At 50.1% G+C, this 24,997-nt stretch overlaps 1 long non-coding RNA gene across 2 annotated transcripts in view; it reads left to right on the top strand.

Annotated features, from left to right (window-relative positions):
- The first annotated feature begins 21,511 nt into the window (after positions 1 to 21,511).
- Positions 21,512 to 24,997, top strand: part of LOC116184130 (uncharacterized) — a 6,155-nt gene continuing 2,669 nt past the window's right edge. For both annotated transcript variants that reach the window (XR_014958360.1, XR_004148870.3), the window contains exons 1-3: positions 21,512 to 21,644; positions 21,760 to 21,848; positions 22,165 to 22,247. This is a non-coding gene — a long non-coding RNA (uncharacterized LOC116184130). The remainder of the gene's footprint in view (positions 21,645 to 21,759; positions 21,849 to 22,164; positions 22,248 to 24,997) is intronic.

The following is a 24,997-nucleotide window of genomic DNA, read 5'->3' on the forward strand; positions in this document are numbered from 1 at the left end:
AACCAGGAGATTTCTTTCTCCAGGAAGGATTTCTCCCTCCAAGAGCTCTGAGGCTGATCATTTTCCTTAGGTGTGTTTGTCTCCGAGGGCAGACACGTTTCTGAGTGGGAGCCCTGGTATGGGTCATGGGCAAATGCAATTTAACAAGGAAAGGACAGAAGATGGAGACTCCCTAAAGAGCAGCTTTTCCAGAAGGTTGCATAAAATCTTACTGGCCTTCAAATCTATCAGCTGGGTGCTTTTGAAAAGAAATAGAAGGTGGTTGGTGAAAGTGTTGCTTTGTTACAGGTTATGTTCTTTGCAGTGAAGTACTGCTGGAAGGACAGGCAGGCAGAGAAATTGGATGTCTATGATTTTGGAAATTGGCAAATAAAGAGATAATAGAAGAAAATGTGATTTTAAAAAAAGCTTTTATAGAAGAAAAGATAAAAATATATAATCATGCTGTATTTTGTGCTGGAAACCAGCCCAAAGCTGAGAGACTCAAATTCCTGAGCACAAAAAAGAAAAAATCTCTGATCCCATCATTTTGCAACACTGGCACCGGGTAGATTCTGCACCTTGATTTGAGTGCTGCCAGTGTTCTGTAACGTCGCAGCAGTGGGAGAGTGGAGCGCCTCCGAATTGAAGGCTTTATCTCTGAATGCGAGTGCTGCGCTCCGGGCCGGGCACAATAGCGGGGGAAGTTCTTCATTGCAGAGCGCTGAGCATCTCCCTGCGAGCCCCGGCCCCGTGTGCCCGAGGCCGGAACCCCCAGCGGCCCCGGGCACCTCCCTGCCAGCCCCTGCCCTCCTGAAACCCCCCAGCAATAAACCCGGGGAGAGGAAGCAAAAATTATTATCCAGGTGTGAAGGAGCGAGGAGGAAATGGGGTCTGGCTGTGCGCTTCTTGGGAGAGAAAAGAGGGAAGATTGCTGGCATGGCTGTGGATTGATGAAACCTTTTCAAGCAGAGAATTATGAGATTGTAAATCTTGGAGCTAATTCACCTCTTCCTTAAGACGTATTGAAAACAGGATTTGACTAATTCTCCCCTATGGACAAAGGTGTTTCTGGCTAGATCTTAGCCTGGTTGCTATGCCCAGGCACGCGAGGCTTTGGGTTTGGAATTGTGCGTGGATTTGGAATTGTGTGAATTGTGTGTGGGTTTGGAATTGCGCGTGGGTTCCTCCAAGCTGCTGTTCCCGTTTGTAGCAGTGGGCTCTGCCCTGGGTCAGGATCAGGATCCAGAAGCCGAGCTGGGGTCACTGGGGCAGAGCCCAGGGTGAGGGTGGTGGATGCTCTCACTGCAGATTCCTGGAGGGAGCTGGAGATGCCTGTGCTGCTGGGCTGGGCTGAGCAGGGCAGGGGTGGTGGTGCTCTGCTCACCTCTGCTGATGCTCTGCTTCCCGAATCTCCTCATGCTGCTGTGGAAAGCAGGTTGTGCCTGCGGGGAGGAGACTCCTGGTCAGCCCAGGAGGGCTCTGGGGCTGCTGCAGAGCCGGGGAGGAGTGCTGTGTTATCCTTGTGGGATTCTGGAAGCTGAGGCTTTGAGGGAAATACCACTTATCCCAGGACACGCAGTACGTTTATACACGTTGGCAGTGCTGCTGATACCGAACTCTGCACTCCTTCCTCGTGCAGGAAATTAATTGCTGGCTCATTTCATGCCCGTTTAAAACCCTGAAATGGCTGCAGATTTTTGCTCGCGATTTCTTCGCTGGGATGAATTGTGACGCTGCCACTCTTGCTCTGCCTCTGAGGTTCTCTCATGGAGGTTTTGTCCATCCTGGGAGCAGCCTGCCAGGCCTGGAGAGCCGGGTCCGTGGCTGCTGGCCCTGGGCAGCCGCCGGTCCCCCCGGAGTAGCTCGCCCTGAGCGCGGCTCCCCAGCTCTGCCTCTGCTCTGCGGGCTGGCAGAGCTCCAGGCAGGGTGTGTGTGTCTTGGCCCAAAGCTGGCGGTTTAAGGAAATGCACGGCTCCTAATCTGCCATCAGAAAAAAGCAAATATGCAGGCAATTTAGGGAAGTGAAAGTGCAACCCCCTGGGAGCGCGTAACTCGGGCTCCGGAGGCGTTCTGAGCGTGGAGCTGTGCTCTGCCCCAAGCCCTGGCCACTTTGCATCCTGCTGCCTTCGAGCTGGATCAGGAGCACATGTGCAGACTTTATCTGCTGAGCTTTTCGTGCTCCTCCAAATCCTTTCTGGCTGGTGTCGAGCTCACGGTACCCGGGGTGAGGAAGGAGCTCGTTCCCTGTCTCAGCTGATCCCCCTGTGGGATTCTCTCATTTGCTGGTGGTGGGTGCAGGTTGCTGTGGAGGAGGTGGTCTGGAACCCTGCCTGGCCTCTCAGAACCAAAGGATGCCCACATGGGTGGCTTTGCCATCTCTTGGTGGTAGAAGGAGAAGAAACTCTTCCTTCTCATTATTTACTTCACTTTTGCCCTGCATGTTATAAGGATGGAAACTTTAGATTAAATTTTCCTGTTAAAAATGAAAACTGAGAATTTCAGATCTAATCACCTCTTAGAAATAATTGATAAAACCTGGAAAACTGAATGCTTCTCTTTTAATCCACTGACACAACATGCCCCTTGGGTGGAAATGCATTGCTCCAAAATCCATCTGGGGCAGCATCCCATATTTCTGATTTGTTTGATGCTGGTGATGCCTCCAGCAGAGTAGGAAGGATGAGTCCTACTGATAAGTACTGGTGGATTGTGCCACCATGTCATACGTAAGTCAGAGAAATTGTTTGGGTGTTGCTGTAGGAATTCTCCTCCCCTGGTGCATTGCAAGCAGCAGACACTGTGCTGCTCTGTCGTGGAGAGGAGGGAGAGGGGTTGGTGTGGAACCACAGAAGTGTTGGGAAAGCAGTGGGACGGTGGGCTGGGCACAGCCTGAAATGGAGAGGAGGTGCCAAACAGAAAGCAGGTGCCACACAAGAGGTGCCAGGGACCTGCTGAGCTGTGGAGGTGCAGCTGCAGCTCCCACTGCAGGGGGAGACTGGCAGAAGCTGGCAGGATGGGAGCTGCTGGAGGCCTGGGAAACACCATCCCCAGAGCTTCCCTCTGGATGGCAGCCTCTGGGAAGTGAGAGGAGCCTGCTGCTGTGGCCAGGAGGGGTGGCTGGGTGGCTGGGTGTCACCGGGCTGGCTTTGGTGGGGGTGGGAGGCAGTGCTGGGCTCAGCCGTGCAGGGATGCTCAGGAAGTGTTCCCCAGCTTTATCCTGGTGCCTGGCACACAGCAGGGGCCTCTCCCTGGCAGCCAGGCCCCTGGCACGGGCAGCACGTCCCCTCCTGTTATGAAATCACCTCATAAACTCTGCAAACTGCCCTGGGGGTGACTAAGAATCCTTATCTCAATTCCCAGTGCAGCTCTGGCACAGATGAAAGGTCTGGGCTTCCTTCTCTCTTATCAGGCACCTGTTGTTGTATCCAGACATTACTCACATCCTTGGAGTCACATCTTGTTTTGCATAATTAACACCAACTGCTTCGTTTCCTTCCTTCCTTCCCTTGCAGTTCTGCTCCATGGCCTTACCTGGCTGTGGAGCCTTCAGGGTTATTTTGGGTTTTAACACAGGCACTGGAAATTTGGGAGCACCAGCTCGGGGAAGATGAGAAGATTTTAGTCAGGTAGAGGGGATGCTCTTTAGTCCTGAACTGCTGCTGCAGCCACGGTCTGTGGTGGGGAATTCTGTACCAATTCCTTATGAGTGGTATAAAAAATCCTGAAGCAAACCTGAACAGAAGTCTGTGCAGCAAATTCGGACTCGGAAAATGGCAAATCACAGAATCCTGGAATGGTTTGGGTGGGGAGGAATTTAAAGCCCATCTTGTTCCACCCCTGCCATGGCAGGGACACCTTCACTGTCCCAGGCTGCTCCAAGCCCTGTCCAGCCTGGCCCTGGATATATAAAGTATACAAGGGGCTTTTTGAGGGTTTGGGTGTTATACTTGTTCATTTTTTTGCAATTATATCTGCCCTATCTGGCAACTTTAATTCCACCTGAATGCCCCATCTTTCAGTCTTTTTGGAGTTTTGCTGCTTTGAAGATGTTTTCTGACTAATGTTTGCTGTGTGCTGGCTGTGTCATCATCTCACAAGCTGAACTCAGTATATCAGAGCAATTTGCACCAGCATAAAAAAATTCCACTGAGATAAATGCAAATGAGTGAAGCTGGGACCCGAGCAGGGCTGGGATTTTGGACGGCAGCTCTGCAGAGCTGTGCTTTGCACAGGTACAGCCCCTGAGGCAGGGAGAGCAGCCCCAGCCTGGCTGTGGAGGGTGGGCAGGGCTCTGGGGCTGCTGGCACAACTGGCACATCCCTCCTGCTGCCCAGCTGGCACAACAGCAGAGCTCTTATCAGACTCCCTCTGAGATAGGGATTTGCCCATCATGGGCTCCAGGTCTGAAACTGGACCTGCTGCTCACTCTTCTTGCAAGGGCTGTGGGTTCTTTTCCAACCTGTGGGACTCAACCACTCGGTATTATTTTAGGGAGGGAAATATTTCAGCTGCTTTTGATTGACTCGATCCTCTCAAGGACCATCAATTGTGCATATGTCCATATTTTTTTTTTCCCCTGAATATTTATTTACGGTTCAGGTCAATAGTCTCCAGAAACACAATTCTGCTTACAAACCAAATTCCTGGGCTGCATTCCCAGGCGTTCCCATGTGACTGGAGCATTTTTAGCAACTAAGTGAACAAATGCAAACATATTTTCAGGGCAGGGGAAGCTATCCACGTTCTCTCCAAGAGCCTGGGAGCTCTCCCCAGGTGCCCTGGGTGTGACAGGGCAGAAGTACCTGTGGAGCATCCCTGTCTGGGGACCCTGGCAGGGATTTTGGCCATCTGCAGCTTCATAATGCAAATGCACTGCTCTGGGTGGAGGCAGGTGGACCCTGGCAGGGCACAGCCCCTCTCTGCCAGTCTGCAACAGCTGGGAATTGGCTTTCCTATGGATTTCCAGGCTCAGGAGAGGTGGATATCTGCTTTTGAAATGGCAGGGAAGAAGTGATGCCAGCAGGCAGCACCTGCTGGCTCAGGGCTCTCAGCAGCCATCACTTCACCTGGGACTAGGAAATGAATTTTCACAGGGAGGAAATGCTGATCCCTGGCCTGCAAAGCAACATTGTGGAAAAGTCCTGACCTCCAAAGTCATGCTGGTGCAGCAGTGCTTTACAGGTCTTTTGGTGTCTCTATTGCTACAGCAGCTCAGGCTGAGCCTGAAAAATCCGAGTATTGGGATTGATCTCACTTCTGCAGTCCATGGCCAGAGCTAGAAATTATTGACAGCAGCCTGATGCAATGCTGCATCCATGCCCGAAACCCTCACCAATACTCAGCTACATTTTGGTCAGAAAATCCTCAAATTCCTTCTAGAAAGCCACATAACTTTTCACTGCATAATGTAATTAATGAACAGCAAAGCAAACACTTAAATATCAACTGATTTTTTGCACATATACTGAAGTGACCAAAAGCAGACAGCAAATCCATCTTTATTTTGGCAGGAATAAGGTCTGTATCTTCCACCTGAGACAGGCAGGGACACTGATGAGTAACAGCCATGCTGTATTAATTTATCAGCATAAAAACTCAAATAAATTACTGTTATGTTCTTGTTTTTCCTTCTTTTTCAGGATTGAACTTTCCCCAAAACCAAATTACATCAAAACAATCTCAGAGGTCTCTTCAGTTAAATATTCTAGTCAGCTTTCAAACATTGTTTGTGTCCAATTAGTTTTGACTTGCTGGGGAAGATGCTGGGGCTGTTTCTTTAAAAAGAGCTGAAGTCCTGCAATGCCAGTGGATAAATCCCTGGAGCTGAGGGAGGTTTGATCACCAAGGCACTGCCAGGATCCTTTTTCTCTTGCATTTCTGCCCTGAAGTTTATGAAACTTGGAGAAAAAAGGCACACATTTAATCCCAGTGTAGCTGCTGCAGCAGTTAAAGGTATTCCTGTGGAGTAAGTTCTGATTTTTTTGAGGTTGAGGTTTAAAGTGCAGGGACTCCACTGAGAAGATGTCTGGGGACTGCAGTGGCAGGGGCTGTGCTGGTGGGAAACAACTGGCTTGGGGTTTTTATCCTATAAAATCACTCTGGATTGTGGCTCTCTGCTGGCTCCCCAGGATGGGGGATGATTAATGAACTGCATCTTTTAACCACAGCTCCTCTGGGTGCTGTGACATTGATCTGGTTTGTGTGGCTCCTGCCTCCAGCCCCACGCCGTCGTTTTTAACTGGGTTTGGTTTTTGGGGGGATCTGTAACGCAGATCACAATGGAAACGCTGAAATCTAGCATTTCATTCGTGGTTTATGACTGCTAAAATAAATTGCAAGTGAAAATATTCCTCCAAGTTCAAGTCCCTTCAGGGAAGTGCCATTCCTTGAGGAACTGGTGTGAGTTTGCTCCAGGCTGAGGTTTGGGGTGAGCGTTCCAGGGGGTTGATGGAGGTTGTGGGGGCCCTGATGGAGTTTGCACCTCACCCCAGCTGCACGTGGGTGTCTCTCCCTGGCTCTCCCTGCACAACCAGCTCTGATTCCCCTGGTTTTCCATCCCTCGTGTTTACTCCTCCACAGGGTACAGCAGTAGAACAAAATCAACCCAACCCTTCCCTCTTTGAAGTATCACTGGGTATTACAGAGTCACATAATTGTATATAATTACCACATTCTAACACTTAAATATTTTCCTGACTAATTTCCTCCTGTCTCTGCTTTGAAAATACCCAGATTATATCCATTAAAAATTTACAGACTGGAAAATATACGATTTGAAAGGAAATTTTTTTTTGCACTTAAACCCCACTTTTCTTTGTGGCCTTAACCTGTTGCCTTTGACAGAATTACTGGGGTTTAGTGTTCTGTTGTGGTTTAATTTTTCCTTTAAAAGCCCCCCAGCCCACAGCCCCCTCATGCTGTATATCAGGATGTTATGACAGCTCTGCTGGGCCGAGTCCAGCAGTCGATGCTCTGTCAAAATACCCATAATTTCCTGTAGTTTTGCCTAATTAATGGTGCAGTAATGTGGAAACTTAGAACAGCACCAGAAGGAAAAGTAAATGTTAAATGATTTGCCTTTAATGGATCTCAGAAGCTTTTTTTTTTTTTTTTTTTACTTTGTTCCTCATGAGCTCTTTTTTGGGCATCTTCTTCCTCTCTGCTGTTCCTGGTTCCCTTCAGAGTTTTCTTCCTTCCTGTAAGTGGGGGATTTCTGAGTGGGGATTTCTCGGTGTCAGGGGCTCACAGCACAAAGGACACTGACAGCACCTGGGAGGGGATTCATTTCCTCAGCACCTTAATTAGCCCTGGCTGCTGATGAACACAAGCAGATAGTATTTGAAATTAATGTGAGTCATTCCAGCTCAGCTGATAGCACCCTTTTGTTCCTGTTCCTCCTTAGCTTTCTGATCTTTGAACAGGAGCCAGAGTTTGGGTGAAGCATCCCCAGAGCCTCCTTGTCCTGGCAGGGTGGGGAGGGGAGGTGGGGCTGGCTGCCTGGAACAGGTGGAAATGTGGGCATGGAATGACAGGACAAGGGAATTCCCACTGCCAGAGGCAGGGCTGGATGGGATACAGGGACAAATCCCTCCCCGGGAGGGTGGGCAGGCCCTGGATCCCTGGCAGTGCCCAAGGCCAGGCTGGACACTGGGGCTGGGAGCTCCTGGGACAGTGGGGGTGTCCCTGCCACGGCAGGGGTGGGGATGGATGGGATTTCAGGTCCCTTCCAGCCCAAACCAGTCTGGGATTCTCTTTCATTTCTCTTAAAACGGGAAGTAAATAAAGCCCAGGCGACGAGCAGGGTCTCAGTGATGAAGGGAAGCTCTGTGGGTTCCTCACCTGGGCACCCTGCAGGGCCAGGCTGGGGCCAGGGGAGCCTCCCCAGCCCCGGGGAGGGGCAGCAGCTCTGCCAGGAGCCCGGAGGATGCCAGGCCGGGTGCCTGATCCTCTTTTACGGTGTTTTGGTTCGCTGAAAAACATTTTGTTGTGAGGAACTCCAGATGGATGTGAATGTTCTCAGGGGTGGAGGGAACAAGTGGAGGGAGAAAGTTAGTCATCGTCCTGGCAGGCGAGAGGCAGTGAGGACGAGCACTGGATGATGCACAGGGCAAAAATAGCCCAAGTTCCAACTGGAATGGGATGTGACGGCCGAGTTCCTCCGGGGGAAAATCCTCCCGAGTCCCGGGCACGTCTTCACTGGCATCTTGGTGCAAAGCAGTGCAGGGGCTTTGCTTATCTGTGGGACAGATGGGAATGCTTGGGAAGCGGAAAACTAGGGACTAGAAACTGGTGTGAATTATTGGTCCAGAATTTTGGGAAATTTGAGATTTGTGTTTCAGTCCAATCTACAGCCCCGCTTTGTCACTTCTTAAACAAAGTCCTCAGTCTGTCTAATGGATGGGAACACTTCCCAAGACCATCAAGTTATGTCCAGTATCCCTTGAAAGGGTTAATGTTAGAAGGGAAAAGTTATTTGTACTAATTTTGACCTGTTTATCCTTTGGTTGTGTGAATTTCTTTTCATTAAAGCATGTGTTGAAAGAGACTTGAGATTTCACCTCAAAACTTGTCTCAGTTATCAAAGTAATTAGAACCAGAATGGATAAAGTTTGGAAATGACTCTGAATTTTCATAATCAAATAAAATCTTGGCCCCCAGAATTGTCAGGAATGTTAAATTCTTATAGCTGGTCTGCAAATTGAAATCCCTGACAGGAGCTTGGCAGCCAAAGGGACAGGGAACCCTCAAAATATTTTGTCCTATCTCAACAAGTTCAGTGATACGAGTAATGAAATTATGTGGATTTGTCCTACTTGTCTGACCCTGGGGGTATTTTAGGCAGGAGGCCCTGGTCCAGCTCTGTGGGCTCTTCTGAAGGGCTGTGAGGTTGGAAGCTCCAAAGGGAAAGGTTTTGCTGTCTTCAGGGATTTTAGGGAGATTTGTAGAGCAGTAGACGAACAGGTTGAATGGAACCCTCACCTTAATCCACTTCTCCTGGATTCCCCATCCCAGGTACTTTACTCCTCCAGCCATGTTTTTTTCTTAAAAATATTCTTTAGAAGCTGTCATGACTCCTTTTCCTGTCCCGGGCTGTTTTATTAAACCTGAAGTAGCCTCAGCACCTTTGACGAGTCACTTTTGCTTTGCAGTGAGATGATTTGAGGAGCCGTGAGGAGGGGCTGCCCACTGTGCCCATCCCGTGGCGTGTCCCTGTTAGTGCTGGGGTGTCTTCCCTTGCTCCTGCTCCACCCTCTTGCTGCTTTCCAGCAGGGATGGTTTGCTGCATCCCCAAGGTGCCCCCTGTTCTGTTGGATATTTGTGAGCGGCGTGTTCCGGACGTGGCTTCTCCCTCTCTGAGGTTTTTGTGCCTCAGGGCTTGGCCTGACTGCTCGAATGGAACAGTGTGTATCTCCAGTGGAAGTGTTTTTGTTTTCAAAGGCAAGCAGCACATTGTGGACACATGGAAGTGTGTGGCTTTCAAAAAACCAGCCACTATTTCTGGATGCTTGAAGAGCCGGCGTCGGCCAGTTTGGGGTATTTTTAGCAGCAGAGACGGGACCATTTGATATGGAGGGATTAAGGTTTGGTGATCTGGAGGCTGATTTCAATTTCAGGTGTTGTCATTTGTTCCCTGGCGATGGAAAAGCCCTGGGCTATTAAACTCCTGTCTCTCCAGCCCTGGAATGGCAAGTTAAAGCATCCCAGGAGAAATGAGGATCTGATGCCACTCAGAGAGGCTCAAGCTATTGCAAGCTGACCCTAAGCTTGATCTTAGCCCAAAACAAAGTCCAGTCCTAGTCTTTGGCCCTGTTAGTCGCTTGTAAGCAATGAAAGGGGACTGGCGAGGTCGAAAATCTGTCTAATAAAATGTACTTTCATTAGAATAAGGCAATATTATTAAGATAACTAATGCTATTATGACTTAAAAGAGAATGTGTGCCAGCAGTTTCTTCATCTGCTTCTCTTTGGAGGACAAGCTCACCCTCCTAATTATGGTGTTCCTGTTCTTAGGCATGTGAGTAGTGAGAGCATGACAATAGCCTGGGATTTAATGTATGCACAGGTTAAATGAATCCGTAATTTTCAGGAGAGGGGTGAATGATTATCAGGAGCTGAGGAGAGAATTTCCTACGTGCTGCTCACTCTGCTTGCAGGAGGAGGTGTTGGTCCTGGGCGAGCTGCTGTGAGCACAACGCTCTGTGTGACAATGGGATCCCTGCACAAACAGTGCTGGCTTCTCCACGCAAAAAAAAAAAAAATGCAGCGAGGAATTTTTAGCACGTTGTCATGCAGCACTCTGTTTCCTGGCTTCTACGTTCAAGCTGTGTAATAATATTTATATACAAATGCTGACTGTGATTTTCCACCCCGGAAAAAGGAGATGTCATTTAAAAGTGCCGTGTGTGATGTAAAGCAGAGATTTGACTCGCGGCCTTGCATATGGCGTGGGCGTGGATCTTAATTGTTTGAAAAGAGATCATTTCAAAAAATGTAAGAGTCTTGCTACAAAAGCACATTCTCCTGGAGTAAAGGTCATTTTGCTCTTTAGAAGTTGCTTGTGGATGGGAGTGGAGGGTCCTGCTCTTGCCTTTCCTCATTCCCACCTTTGGGAACGTGCTGGAGAGCAGAAGTCTCTCGCTGTGGGGCTGGAGCAGCTCTCAGACCATGCCCAAGGTGGGATCCAGTGCCAGGGGAGCTGCCAGGGCTGAATGTGCACTGGCACACGGGAGCTGCTTTTCCCCTGAAGATCCATGCTGCTCCGTGTCCCCGGAACCAGCACCCGTGTCCTGCTTTTCCTGAGTCAATGATCACACTCAGTCTCTTAAGCTTTTCTGGAGCTGGGATTTATAAACAGTTCCAAGACAAAATTGCTGCTTTTTGGCTGCGGCCAAGGAAACTGTTCTGATATCTTGCCAGTTGCCAGCACATTTCTAATCCTGGTGTCCTGGGGCCTTGGTTTTCGTGTTGAAATCTCTGTTCCTACCAGGCTCTTGGTGGACTGAACACACAGAAAATAACGACTTGCTGAGCTGGGATGGGTTTGCTCATCTTCTGATCCACACTTGACCAAAGAAGGTTGGATCATGGCTTTGTTTTATCCTGCTACAGTGACAGAATCCAGATGTAAGGATCCTAAACCTTCAGTATTCCTGGTTTTCTCCTTCATAAACCCTTTGAAACCAGGGTTGTCACTCTGGCTGTGCAGCTCCTGGTCTGGCAGGGTCCTACACCTCTCTAACTCTGTAACCATGGTGTCATTGGGCTACACGTCTAGATAATCTCAATGACAAACCAGAGGGGTCCACAGAAAAATAAGGTATGGAATAAACAACAGGTGGCAAAAACCTCATCTGCCAGCATGTCATGTGTCATGGGAGACTCGCACAGGAAAGATGCTGCAGCTGAAATTTGGTTGGCAATTGTTGTCTTACTTTTTGCAGGTTGCTTGATCCTGATTCCTTTTGAATGGCATTTCTGGAAGAAAAAATATAAATGTTTTTATGTGCTAAGTTCAACAGAGATTAAGGGAAGTACTCCTCTGGATCCACAACCCAGAAATGCGCCTCAGGAGAGGCAGGGCAGGTTGTTGGTGTTGGGTTGGGTTGTGCTGTCAGCAGGGTCTGTCACATCAAAGGCAGGCTTTGCCCAGCGTGGGAACTCCTTGGAGGCTCTGTTCCATGGAGTTGATCATGGGGGGATCCATATTCCATGAGTTGTGTTCTGCACCCTGTTCCATGATCTGTGCTCCTGTACCCTGTTCCATGGGCTGTGTTCTGCACCCTGTTCCACGGGCCGTGTTCCTGCTCCACGGGCCGTGTTCCTGTTCCACGGGCCGTGTTCCTGTTCCACGGGCCGTGTTCCTGCTCCACGGGCCGTGTTCCTGCTCCACGGGCTGTGTTCTGTACCCTGTTCCATGGGCTGTGTTCTGTACCCTGTTCCACAGGCTGTGTTCCTGTACCCTGTTCCACGGGCTGTGTTCTGTACCCTGTTCCATGGGCTGTGTTCTGTACCCTGTTCCATGATCTGTGCTCCTGTACCCTGTTCCATGGGCTGTGTTCTGCACCCTGTTCCACGGGCCGTGTTCCTGTTCCACAGGCCGTGTTCCTGCTCCACAGGCCGTGTTCCTGTTCCACGGGCCGTGTTCCTGCTCCACGGGCCGTGTTCCTGCTCCACGGGCCGTGTTCCTGTTCCACGGGCCGTGTTCCTGTTCCACGGGCCGTGTTCCTGTTCCACGGGCCGTGTTCCTGCTCCACGGGCCGTGTTCCTGTTCCACGGGCCGTGTTCCTGTTCCACAGGCCGTGTTCCTGTTCCACAGGCCAAGTTCCTGCTCCATGGGCCGTGTTCCTGTTCCACAGGCCAAGTTCCTGTTCCATGGGCCGTGTTCCTGCTCCATGGGCCGTGTTCCTGTTCCACAGGCCATGTTCCTGCTCCACGGGCCGTGTTCCTGCTCCATGGGCCGTGTTCCTGCTCCATGGGCCGTGTTCCTGCTCCATGGGCCATGTTCCTGCTCCACGGGCCGTGTTCCTGTTCCACGGGCCGTGTTCCTGTTCCACGGGCCGTGTTCCTGCTCCACGGGCCGTGTTCCTGCTCCATGGGCCGTGTTCCTGTTCCATGGGCCGTGTTCCTGCTCCATGGGCCGTGTTCCTGTTCCACAGGCCATGTTCCTGCTCCACGGGCCGTGTTCCTGTTCCACGGGCCGTGTTCCTGTTCCACGGGCCGTGTTCCTGCTCCACGGGCCGTGTTCCTGCTCCATGGGCCGTGTTCCTGCTCCATGGGCCGTGTTCCTGTTCCACAGGCCATGTTCCTGCTCCACAGGCCGTGTTCCTGCTCCACGGGCCGTGTTCCTGCTCCACGGGCCGTGTTCCTGCAGCCATGCCCTGCCGTGCCAGGCGTGGGCAGCAGGGCAATGCCCTCGTGTCCAACCCCTCTGCAGCTTCTCTGGTGCTGGCTGCCAGCTCTGGCTTCAGGCTCTGGCTGGAGTGCTCCCCCGAGTTATGGGGAGTTGCACAGAGCTTTCTCCTGGTGCCCACACGGGAGATTTGTTCACTCCCAGTTGGAATGAGCTTCATCTCGAGGTGGTGGGTGTTTTGGGCTGCCAGGGAGGGAGATCCTGGCTGTGCACAGGCAGAGTGACACAGCTTTAAACCCCTGGGCTGGAAAGGACGGTGAGAGCCAGCACTTCCTCCCCTAAAGCATTCAAAAGCAGTTTTAAATCGGATTAGGATTTAACAATCACTTCATGGTTTACTCACTGCAGGGAGGATCAAAGCCCAGGGAGGACTCTTCAGCTGTTTGCTTTTCCTTTATGTAGAAACTTCACCATGGCTGCCCTTAAACCCCCACTAAATACAATAAAACAACTCTCCTCTCAGAAAAGCAAATTACTTAACCACAGCCTAAAATAAGGTGTTCATTATCTGGTGACACTTTTTTTCTCTATTGGTTATTTTACTAAGCTCCCATTCTGCGGCAGTGCAGGGAGCAGGTCTGCATTCCCAGCAGCTCCAGCTGGAATGGGAGACACCAAAACTGGATTATGGATTTACCTTGATGTGCTGTGTCACCACAGTGCCTGGGCAAAAAAAGGTTCAGCATTCACTCTGTGGAATAATGGTGTGATGTCTCAGGGGAGCACGGCCTGCTTGCTGCAGTGCTGCACAGATGTTGCAGGGAATTTTCTTGCAATTTGGTGGAAATGTTTTTAAAATCTGAGAGGTCTGTGTGCATTTTCCTGCTCAAGATGACCAGGGGTTTATCCTGCTGGGAGAAGCTCAGAGACCTAAGCAGCAAGGTTTAAAAAACAGAGGTAATGGGAGAGGGGAAACTAATTTTGTGGCTAAAATAGAGCAAGTGTCCTATTGTTGAGATGCAGGTTTGTCTGAAAGTGGCACAGCTGTAGAAGTGGCACTTGGGGACTTTGTTTAGTGGTGGCTTAATGGTGGCACTCGTCTTGGAGGCCTTTCCCAACCTGGAGGTTCCATGATCCTGTGGCACCTTGGAGAGCTGCACCCTGGGGTGCTGAGCCAGAGATGCCCATGATTTATCTGGAGACTAATGCCTCTTTTCTCCTCCCCATGTAATGTGGTTTAGCTCTGAAAGGGAACTAAATGCAGAATGAGGATTAAACTGTGTAAGCCTGATGGATGTTTTGTAGGTGATGCTTTGCAGAAAATCATTACTTTGAAATGTTGGAATAGAAACGAACATTTTTCAGGCTTTTCAGACATAACATGTTGTGGAGAAGAATCTTGGAACAGATGTACCCATAGTTTATTCCATTTATCATATTAAAAATAAAGAAAAGACAATTTGAGCTCATTTACTGCTTTATTAGTTCAAATAAACAGCTTTTCTAATCAATGTGTATGGCAAGCACAATGCTTTCATAATTGGCAGTGGTGGTTCCAAAATGAATGGTTCTGTCCTTGTTTGTGGTCTGTAACAAGTCACACAGGCAACACATTGGTCTAATCCAGCCTTATCTCATGTTCATTTCTGCACAGGAAAAATTACCACCTTATTTTTAAATTTTAAAACATTTCAGGGTTGGTTCTCCCCCCCATCATTTTGAGAAAGTGCAGTTGGAAATGAGGAGAGCTGCACAGGGAACAGTCCAAGGAGAATGGCTCAGCTGTGTCTAAGGGAGATTTTTGCTCTTATTTATCTGGAGGTATTTATTGATTTTACCTTCCTTTGCAAAAATACTGATTTAATTTATGAGGTGATAGAAGAGGCTGGAAGAATAATTTTACTTATAAGAGAGAAGAATTGTCCAACTAATTGCCCAGGAAAAAGAGAAAAGATCTGCTGATCTACCCTTGCAGATGTTTCTCATCTGGAATGCAGACCAATTCCAGACATTTATTTTTTTGATTACTGTTTATTTTGATGCTTTATTACACGGTCATTGCCAGGAAGGAAATGGTGCTCAGAAATCCAGCAAGATGTTTTTTCTACTTTGGTACTATTTATTCAGTAACAATTTGGGGTTTAACCCCTTTCTCCCCCTTTTCTTTGTCTGATTGTGAGCCCTCCTTTCCATCCTTCACTGGGAACAACAGAACAGTCCTGGGCTGAGCCCCGTCAGTTTTAAACTCCCTGAAATTTTATAGAGACATTAATGCTCATTGCCAGATTGTAACTAATAAGGACCTGTTGGCTTTTTTTGCCACCTAGTGCTTCTGTCCCTGCACTGCTGTGTGTGAGGAGTGGTGCTGCAGCTCCCCGGCCAAACCCTGCTCGCTCTCTCAGAGGAGTTTCCTGGCACGAGTGGAATTTGGCTCGAGAGCCATCAAAGGCTGTGGGAAACCTTCTGTGTGCTGAGGGGGAGAAAACAGGGAGCACCTCTTGGTTCTGGTCTGGCTTTTAACCTGGAGATCCTTCCTGCTGGCAGGTGCTGAGCTTGCTGATGCTTTGTGGGTTTGACAGGATGGTGCCTGTTCCCACTGTGGACAGAGCTTCAGATCTGTGGCTGAGCAGACAGAGCACCTCTGTCCTCTGGGCTGGCAGCAGTGATGCTCCAACACCCCTAAGCTGTGGTTCCATATGCTTAAAAATGGCTGGAAAATTAAATATATGCAAAGCCAACAATCCCATGACACTTTATTTCTTCGGATTTCTCCTGTAGCTGTTGGTGTGCCAAATCTGCCTCAGGCACTTGCACTCACACCCACAGGTACATGTGATTTGTAATTTAAGGTGATGCTGTGCATTGTAGCTGGAAATGGGCTAGCCCTGGATCCAAGCTGGGTGTTTGCAAGTTGAGTTTGGGGGTGTGTTCATACTGAGGGATGTGCAGCCCCTCCTTTCCCTGTGCAGGCTCTGCCTTCAGCAAACCCCAGAGCACAATGGAGCCCTTCTGCTCCAACCGGGAGCAGGAAGGTGGGCGGACTAGGAAATATTTTATATTAGGGATTTTTTTTTCCACTGAGCCATGTCACATTCAAGTCCCACCATTGCTTTATGGCCACTGTGTGCCTGTCCCACTCTGCAAGGAGCAGACACGCTGCTGTCCATGTGTCTGTCTGTGTGCTCATGTGTCTGCGTGTCTGTCTGCGTGTCCGAGGCAGGGCTCTGCTCATTCCTGGAGTCATCGGGGGCAGTTCTTGGCAAGGCTCTGCAGTGCCCATGCCTTGGGGTACAGCAGCACTGACAGGCTCCTGCAGTGGGTAATAGATTGCCTTTTGGTTCCTGGTGATGGCATCCAGACCTCCCAACCTCTCATAATCCACAACTGGAAAAGTGGCACTTAAATTGAATTTATTCAGGTGGGAGCGCTGTAAAACATGAAAATAAGGCTTTTGACTTGCTGCACCTACACTTGAGTGTCAATGAAAAGCTTTTTATTTGGTTTTAGAGCCAGACTTGCAGAAGTCAATGTGCCTTGTGGTCTGGCCCTGTGTGTTACAGAGGCCAGCCTGGAACAGGGCATGGACAGCGAGGAAGGGTTTGGGAGCGAAGCTGCCCCGTGGAAGACCAGCAAACCTTTGAGCATCTCAGAGGGCAGAGTTTTCCTGGGGAAGGCTGAAAATGGGAGGGGAGAGACGAGCGAGACAAAACCCCAGACGAGGTTCCTTTGGGATTGATAAATAATTCTCTATTTGCATGCCATGGTTTTTATCCCTGCTTTGCACAGCGGGATCTCCTGGTGCTGCCTCCCTGCTGGGCAGCATGGGAGCATCTCCTGCAGCTCTGTTCAGCCCCAGGGCTGTGGGTGGAGAGCAGGGAGCAGGGCATGGAGGTGGAGGAGCAGCAGCGAGCAGGCAGCGCTCGCCTTTGAGCACTTATTTGATTTGACACTGTCCTCAAACACAAGGTCATTTACAGCCTGCCGGGGCTGCCAGACGAGGAAGTTACCTTGCGAAGGAAGGAACCAGCCCATGCTGTCTAAATATTGCCAATTGTGTGCTGAATGGAGGCCACAGCCTGAGGAACCTCAATAGTAGCTCTTTGTGTCCCCGGCTGCCTCCTGCCAAAGTACTTTCCAGAATTAGGAGTAAAACATATTTACATTCCTGCCGTGCTCGGTGCCGGCACACACCTGTACGTGTGTGGATGTGCATGTATGGGGTGCAAGCGTTTATATTCCTGTGCTTTTAGAGTCAGTAGTCCTGCCTGGAGTCGTGGGAATGGTGCAGCAACCGATGGAGGTAACAGGGATGTGTGGGACAGTCAGGGGTTGCAATGGGGAGAGGAGAAGAAATCCAATGGATTCCCCCTCTGCCAAGCAGGAGTATAATCCCCATATAGAGAGATTCTGTATTTTGTCTGAATCGGAAGGTCTGGGCTGAATGCTCCCTTTTAAAATTCATTGACGTTTGCATGGAAACCAGAAAAATGGGCTTAAGTCAAGAATGCAATAACCTCACTCAAAACTGCTCTCCATGGCAGGCACTCATCCGCTTCCAGCCGTTCTGCTCATGGGAAGATAAATGGAGGAGTGGAATCCTGGGTATGGCTGCATGGGAGCGGGCTTAGAATACACTGGGAGATGCACAACAGCTTTTCCAGGCACGTTTCCCCCCACTCCCTCCGTGATAAATGGCAGCCAGACATTGCCTGGTTCAGTTTGGGGGGAAAAAGAGTCGTGCAGGACAACTGGATAGTTGAGCAGGGATTCCTGAACCCAGGCCAAGGGAGAGCGGGGCGCTCACGTGGCGCTGGCGCCGTGCCCGCTTCCAGCTGCCGAGCTTCATTAGGAGACAGCCAAAATACATTAATTAGTCTTCTAACATAACTCTCCTGTGCAGGCAGTGCTGTGGCTTCCACAGGGCCAGAGGAGATGGCCTGTAGATGGTGACAATGGTGGAACCTCCTCAACACGTGTGCCCTGCCTGAGGCTTGCAGGAGTGCCCCGGGGTGGTGGGATGGTGCTGGGGAGAGCAGGGCACAGGAGGCAGCCTGCTGTAGGGTTGGGCTTTCCCAAAGTCCAGCGTGCCTTCAGAGCCAGGGCTGTTTTGTGTAGGAGGTTGTAGCCAGGTGGGGATCGTGTCCTCTCCTGACAACAGGTGACAGGACAAAAAGAAATGGCCTCAAGTTTGCACCAGGGGAGGTTTAGGTTGGATATTGGAGAAAATTTCTTCCCTGGAAGAAGAGTGGAGTCCCCATCCCCAGGGGGACTTAACAGCTGTGTGGCACTTGGGGACATGGGTTAGAGGTGGCATTGGCAGTGCTGGGGAAGAGTTGGACTCAATGATCTTAGAGGGCTTTTCCAACCTGAATAATTCTGTGATTTCTCCTATGATTTTGTTTCTGTATGAAGTCTCCTCTGACAGATGTCCCCAGCAGTGATTTCAGACAAATACCCTAAAATGGCTACATCTGTGTTCCTCCTGCAGGGCAGCCAGAAGAGACACCCACAAATGCCCCCAGGTAATCCCTGCTCCCATTGCAAAACCACGTGTAAAAATTCTGCAGAAACCCAAGGAAAAAATCGTGCTCAGTCTAATCATGAGTTTACCTTTTCTCCAGAAGCTTTCTGAGCTTTCAGGCACTTAATGGAAACACCAGTGCTCACTTGGAGGGCAGGCTGGAAAGTTTGCGTGGGCTTGTGTGTGTGCCAGGGAGTCAATTTTTGTCCGTCAGAAGCCTCTTTCCATTTTGCTTTTGTCAGACTTTGCCTCTGTAAAGGGAAATTTGGACTTTCCATGTCAAAGCCCTCTGCAAATGTTACCCAAGACCTCTCATCAGTGCTGTAGTTTGTACAGGAACACCTCCCAGTGCTTGCCCAGGAGCGGGGAAGGCAGTTCTAACACTCCTGCCCTTTGAGGGAAATGTCTGTTCTTTGGGATTCCTTATTCTTTCCTCCCTCAGCGTTCAGCATTTCGGATGCAGGCTCATGCTCCTGCTCTCTTTAACAGCCTGTTTTTCCTCTAACCACTTCCAGCTCCAAAACCTCTCCACATCTTCTCAATGTAAATACACTTTGCCCAGAGCAGGCTGGGGAGACAGTGGTGACCTTCAGCTGAGAGCAGAGCGTCTCAGCTTGACCTACTTTGCTGCAGAGTGGGTTTGGCCGGGGCAGGGCAGCTCTCTGCTCCCTGCCCTCCTCTTGGGAAAGGTCCTGGGGAGATGCCCTGGGTGAGTGGGAGAGCAGGGCTTAAGGAGATGGAAACTTCAGGCTCTGAGCTGAGGTGATGTGTTGGGAGCTGGGTGCTGGCTTTCACCCCAGTGCCAGCTTTTATATTTGCAGCTTTAGATGTTTGTACCTTTAAAACATCTGCCACAGGTCAGGAACACAAAATGCCCATCACAAAATACTAATTTTTCATTCACTGCCACATTTTTTTCTCTGCTTTCCTCAAGGCTGGTTGTGTGAAGGCAGCAGCTGCAGGAGGAACCAGGCTGCCGTGGGTCTTCCCAGGGCTCCTTGGCTGCACCAAGAAAAGCCATGTTGCTTTGTCAGGTCTCCCTTGTCCTCTGTGAGAACTTCTGGGCAATGCCAGTGCAGCTGTGGCTTTGCCTGGGTGGCACAGGGTGCCCAGAGAAGCCGTGGCTGCCCCATCCCTGGCAGTGTCCAAGGCCAGGCTGGAGTAACCTGAGCTAGTGGAAGGTGTCCCTGCACTTTAGGGTTACTTAGTTCTTTATATCTTGCCATTTTCTGCAGTACTGGTTTCTCAGGAGGGCTGTGGGGTGGCCCCTCTGCAAGTACAATTGTCTTTTGTTAGGGGACATGTGTCTTTAAAATCAAGTTCTCTCCTTATCTCAAGTTTAAAGTGCAAAATTCCCAGGTTGGAAGCAAGTTAAAATTTCCTGTTTCAGCTGCATCTGCATTCAGTCTTGGAAGCAGATACTTGGCTGTAATTCTAAAAAAAAAAAAAAAAAAAAAAAAATTGATATTGCAGGTAAGAAGGAGCAACTGAGGAAAAATCCTTTCAGAAGCCCTTCAAGCAGCTTTCAGGATAATTTTCACTTATTTCTGAATAATTCCTACTACTGGTCACCCAATAAAAATAACAAACCCAAACTCAACCCCATGTCCCTGCTGATAAACACCGTGGACTTGCTCGTAGCTTATCTAAGGCCTGAACATCTGTTTCTGCCTGGCTGAGAGGTTCCCTTGGATGAGTTAATGCAATTCCCTATGCAAAGGTTAAACAAAGTTGAGAGGCTCCAGCCAGTGGCTTTGTGCCACGGGGCCTGTGCTGCACCAGCAGCTTCACTGTGAAATGTCCCATGGTGGAAGAAGGAAGGAGGGGAAGAAGCTCAGGAGGGGAAGAGTCACCAGCCTCAGCCTGGGCTGCAGCAGGGTTGGACTCGGTGTTCTCAGAGGGCTTTTCCAGCCTTGATGATCCTGTGAGCTCTCTAGACTCTCTGGGCTTATTGATTCTGAGCTTTCTAGATACTCCAGTGTGGAAAGGGTGCTTGGAGTGTGCTCTCCCTGGGTCTGAAGAGCTGGGGCTGAGCTCTGCTCCTGCTTCCTCCTGCCTGGGCAGTGCCACCAGCTTCCCATGGAACAGGCTTGGAAGCTGTAGGCCTCTTCTTGGTGGTTTGTGTGCATGGGATTATTTACATTTTTGATTATTTAATAGGGTTATTTACATTTTTGATTATTTAATACTGTTTTCTGTCCTGGACAGCAGGACCTTTTATGGCTGGGAGAGCTGGAGGTGGGAAGGGCTGCAGGGTGATGGCAGCACCGACTCCTGGAGCTGCTGGGCTGGGCTGAGCCCTGGGGGCTGCCAGAGGTGCTCCAAGTGACAGACAGCTCTTCCACGGGGATGTCACCCAGGCACGGGGGTTGTCACCCAGCTGTAACCCTGTGGTGAGACCAGGGGGATGAAGTATGAAGGATTGGGATGAAGGATTCCCATCCCGCTGCCCCTCTCCTCCATCCCCATCGCTCCCCCTGGCAGGGGCAGCCACAGCAGGTCCCTGCAGCCCGGGATCCACCCTGGGGCTGTGCCCTGCTCCAGGAGCTGTTCCCAAACACCACATCCACACTTTTACTTCTGTGCCCTTTCCTTTCTGTCTCGGCTTTCAGCTCCTCTGGCTCCACATCCTGCGGGGCCGCACTTCACACACGGAGCAGGAGCATCAAAGAGGAGATCCTGAATAAAGCCCCCACTTTATGACATCTCTTCAAAGTGCCTTTTTAAGAGTTCAAAGGACACGAGGAAAGGAGGGGATCAAAATCAAAGGAAGATTTGGGGGAGGGAAATGAAAGCCTCAGAGGAACTTTATGGCAAGTTTTCTGTAACACTTTCAATGCCAAAATCACAAATTCTCCCAGCACTGACTCTTCTCTGGCTGTCAGGTTTCCTGTTTACCTGCACTGGATTCAGGGCAGCCCAGCAGCTCTGGGTGCCTTCAGTCCCACACACAGGCACAGGGCACCCACAATTTCACTTTTTCATTCATTTCTTTGTAAGACCAAAAGTTGCCATTCTGGTCCTTCAGGCCAAGGGGGAGATGTTTGTTCTGAACTGCCTGGAAGTCCTTGGGCTGACAGCAGAACTCACCTCCTATGCAAATCCTTTTTTTTACTTTCAGGAAATGCATCTCGCTCTTCTCTTACTGTCTTCTACTGCAGGACCATCATTATATCCATGTTTGGGAAATTTCCCTTACTGCTGGGGGAAAGGGACTTCTCCTGAGTGAAGACTGTGGGATCTGACTTGAAGCAAGACAAGAGAAGCAAAGCTTCTGTATGAACATCACAGGTAACATCTACAGGCTCTGCTTTGCAGGGAAGAAACGCAAATCACTGAGATATAAAGTGCTTAATATTCACTTATCTCTCATAATTTTATCTGTTTCATGTCTGTTTTAAAACAGAATAGAAGAAAAAAGTGATGTACAAAGCAAGGAAAAGAGATCAGGCTGGTTTCAGCTCAGGATCAAACCCTTGGTAATGCTGGGCTGAGGTGAGCTGGAGCCACACCCCTGCTGAGAGGAGCAGAGTGGGGCAGGGATGAAGCTGGACACGACTGGGATGCACATCATGCTTTTCCAGGCCGTGTTACAATTTGGGGAGCTTTCAGGAAATGAATGGAGAGACTGAGAAGACAAGTTAATTATCTGAGAAAACAAAGTGGGTGTTGGTGGAGGGAGGGAAGGCTCAGGCTCCGAGGAGCTGTGGAGTTTCCTTGGGGCTCCTTGAGCTGTGCAGGAGCAGCCTGTGGCTCCAGTTTGCTGCTTCCATGTTTAAACCATCAGTTAACAAATGCATTTCCTCCACAGGGGAACTGTTTTCTCGTCCCACTGCCTTTCCAGAATCCACAGTGTGTGTTCCTGCAGGAATTCTCAGCCCTTGTCCCGCCCAGGTGAGCTCACCTGCGCCAAGTGCTTTGCCCATGGATCCTTTCCAGGGCTGCTGCTCAGAGAATGGCACAAAGCTGCTGCTGAACTCCCTTCTCATTAATTCATCCTCCTGGTTTTGATATACTGAACTGCACACCTTGCACTCTGTGCTCTGCTCCAGGCAGGCACCCAAAGGGGTCTGGAGTGGTGCAAATATGGGAGATGAAAATCAGCGTGTGCTGGACTGTGGTGGAGGTCTGGTGCTGTGCTCTGTGGGTGATGGTCTGGAGGACAACTACTGCCAAAAAACCAAATTAAATTGCTTGTTTTTCGCCCAGAGAGGTCCCAGTTTCACTAATTACCACGGTAAAGGGCACCTCAAGGTGAAAATCAGTAAGTGTTTAATATATCTCAGCAAAAAGATAGTTTCATTCACTGGTGACTGTAAGGGGAAATCTAAGGCATGTGGAGTCACTAATCAGATTGGAACTTGCCTCGCAGACTGGGGCTAGGGCCTGTAAGGTTTGTTTACAAGAGGGGATTTGCATCAAGGAGAGACTCCTTAATGCAGGCTCTTTGCATTAATTGGTTTGGAGCTGGCCTGCCTCAATGAACAGATGGCTTTACTCCCCTCACGGTGCTCCAGGCCACGTGGGGGGATTTCCTTTCCAAACACGCCGTGGGCAGTGGGGACAGGCACACAAAGTCCCATCCTGTGCTGTGCCAGGCTGGCAGTGCCTGGTGGGGAAGGGGCACCAGGGGCTCACCAGGGGCTCACCAGCCCCATGGCTGCTCGCTCAGCATCCCATAATAGCACTGCTGTTAAAGGGGGGGACAGTGTCCAGGAGGATCCTAACGTCTTCCCATGGGAACGGGGAGCCTGGGGACTTCCATCCACCTCACCCAGAAACAGAAAGGGCTGCTTTGAGTTCCCTTCTTGTTCAGGGCCAGGCTGGGCTGGGAATGTTCCTGGGGCTGGGAATGCTCCTGGAGCTGGGAATGTTCCTGGAGCTGGGAATGTTCCTGGATCTGGGAATGCTCCTGGGGCTGGGAATGTTCCTGGGGCTGGGAATGTTCCTGGAGCTGGGAATGCTCCTGGAGCTGGGAATGTTCCTGGGGCTGGGAATGTTCCTTGATCTGGGAATGTTCCTGGAGCTGGGAATGCTCCTGAGGTTGGGAATGCTCCTGGGGCTGGGAATGCTCCTAGGGCTGGGAATGCTCCTGGATCTGGGAATGCTCCTGGGGCTGGGCTGTTGTCCCTGCTGAGAAGAGCAGTGACTCAGTGGGGCTGAAGGCATCCCTGGGTGATGTCTGTGCGTCCTCCTGGCTCTGGGACACGCAGTTCCTCCCTGCTGGTGCCGCCTCAGCGGGGCACTGGAGCTGTTTGCTCCTGGAGCAGGAGCCCTTGGAGCAGCTCTGTGGCCTCCTCTGGACTCAGGCCAGCAGCTCAGGTCCTTCCTGGGCTGGGGACCCAGGGCTGGACACTGGGCTCCAGGTGGGAGAAGAGAGAAGGAGAGGAGAAGAGGGAGGAATCCCCTCCCTCCACCTGTGCCCACCCTGCTCTCAGAGCAGCCCAGGGCACCTCTGGTTTTGGATAACGAAGGCTTGGTGCTCCTGGCAGCACCAGGGGCTCTCACAAAGCTGCAGGTGGAGGAGATGTTAATTGGGCAGACGTGGAGCAGGTGGGCTGCAGCGTGGCCTCGCTTCCAGGTCTGTGCCGGGTCCTACTTGATTTTATTTTTGTCAGTGTTGCTAAGAGATGATTCCCCCTGGAAGCTGCAGGACCCACACAGATGCAAACTGGTTGAGGAGGGTGGGAGGCTCCCTGAAACCCAAAGGGAAACAAAAATCTGTGAATCCTCAGCCAGCTGCACACAGGCACTCCCAGAAAACCAGTGCTGGGCACAGGGTATGGCCGTTTCCCAGGATGGTCCTGGAGCGTGGCACCTCCTGGCACTGTTTGCAGTGAGTGTCCTTTCCTAATGAAACTGCTTTTTTGTGCTTTTCGTAGGCTGCAAATGGCTATGCACATTCCTAAATATTTTCCTACTTCCCTTTTCGGATGTCTAACATTATGTATTATTTTCTGATACTTACCTAACCCTGGAAATCTGTTTTCCATCTCGCTTCAGCCAAGGTTTTCTTTTTAACCAGTCCTTCCCAGTATTTTCCTTTAACACTTCTGGTTCGCTAAGTGAACTTTGCAGTGTGAGGGTAAATGAAAGTGAAAATGTATTGCTTGTCACACACAGGCTGTTTAGAGAGGGTTTGGGTTTTTTTTTTTTTTTTTCCCTCTGGATTTGAAGAGGGACATATAAATCACTGATTTAAAAGCAAGGTAATTTAACAAGATTATAGGAGAGGGAAAATCCACTTCCTACCCAAAGTTACAGTCTCTTAGGTCTCTCCACCTACACAAGCCATATGCATCCTCTGAGCTGCCCAAGATCCTCTTTTGTGTTTTTCTGGCAGGACTGTGGTGTAGTAATTGTACATCCATATGCAAAGCTTTCTTTGTGGCTCTCTTAATTACTTTGTAATTGGTCAGAGAGTTACCATCCCTCAGCCCCCAGCCTCCTCTCTGTGTCCCAGACCTGAAGGGATGTTCACAGCTCACAGCCCCAGACCAGAGGGATGTGATCAGGGGTGGCCTTTTTGTGCCATCTCCTTTTTTCAGCAGCACCAGCAAGCTGTGCTTTTCCTGCTTTTCCTGCTTTTCCTGCTTTTCCTGCTTTTCCTTGCTGGGGTGAAGCTCTGGGGTGGGGGGAGCAGA

Source organism: Lonchura striata, chromosome 13, assembly GCF_050655825.1.
Source record: "Lonchura striata isolate lonStrDom1 chromosome 13, ASM5065582v1, whole genome shotgun sequence".
NCBI classification, from domain to species: Eukaryota; Metazoa; Chordata; class Aves; order Passeriformes; family Estrildidae; genus Lonchura; species Lonchura striata.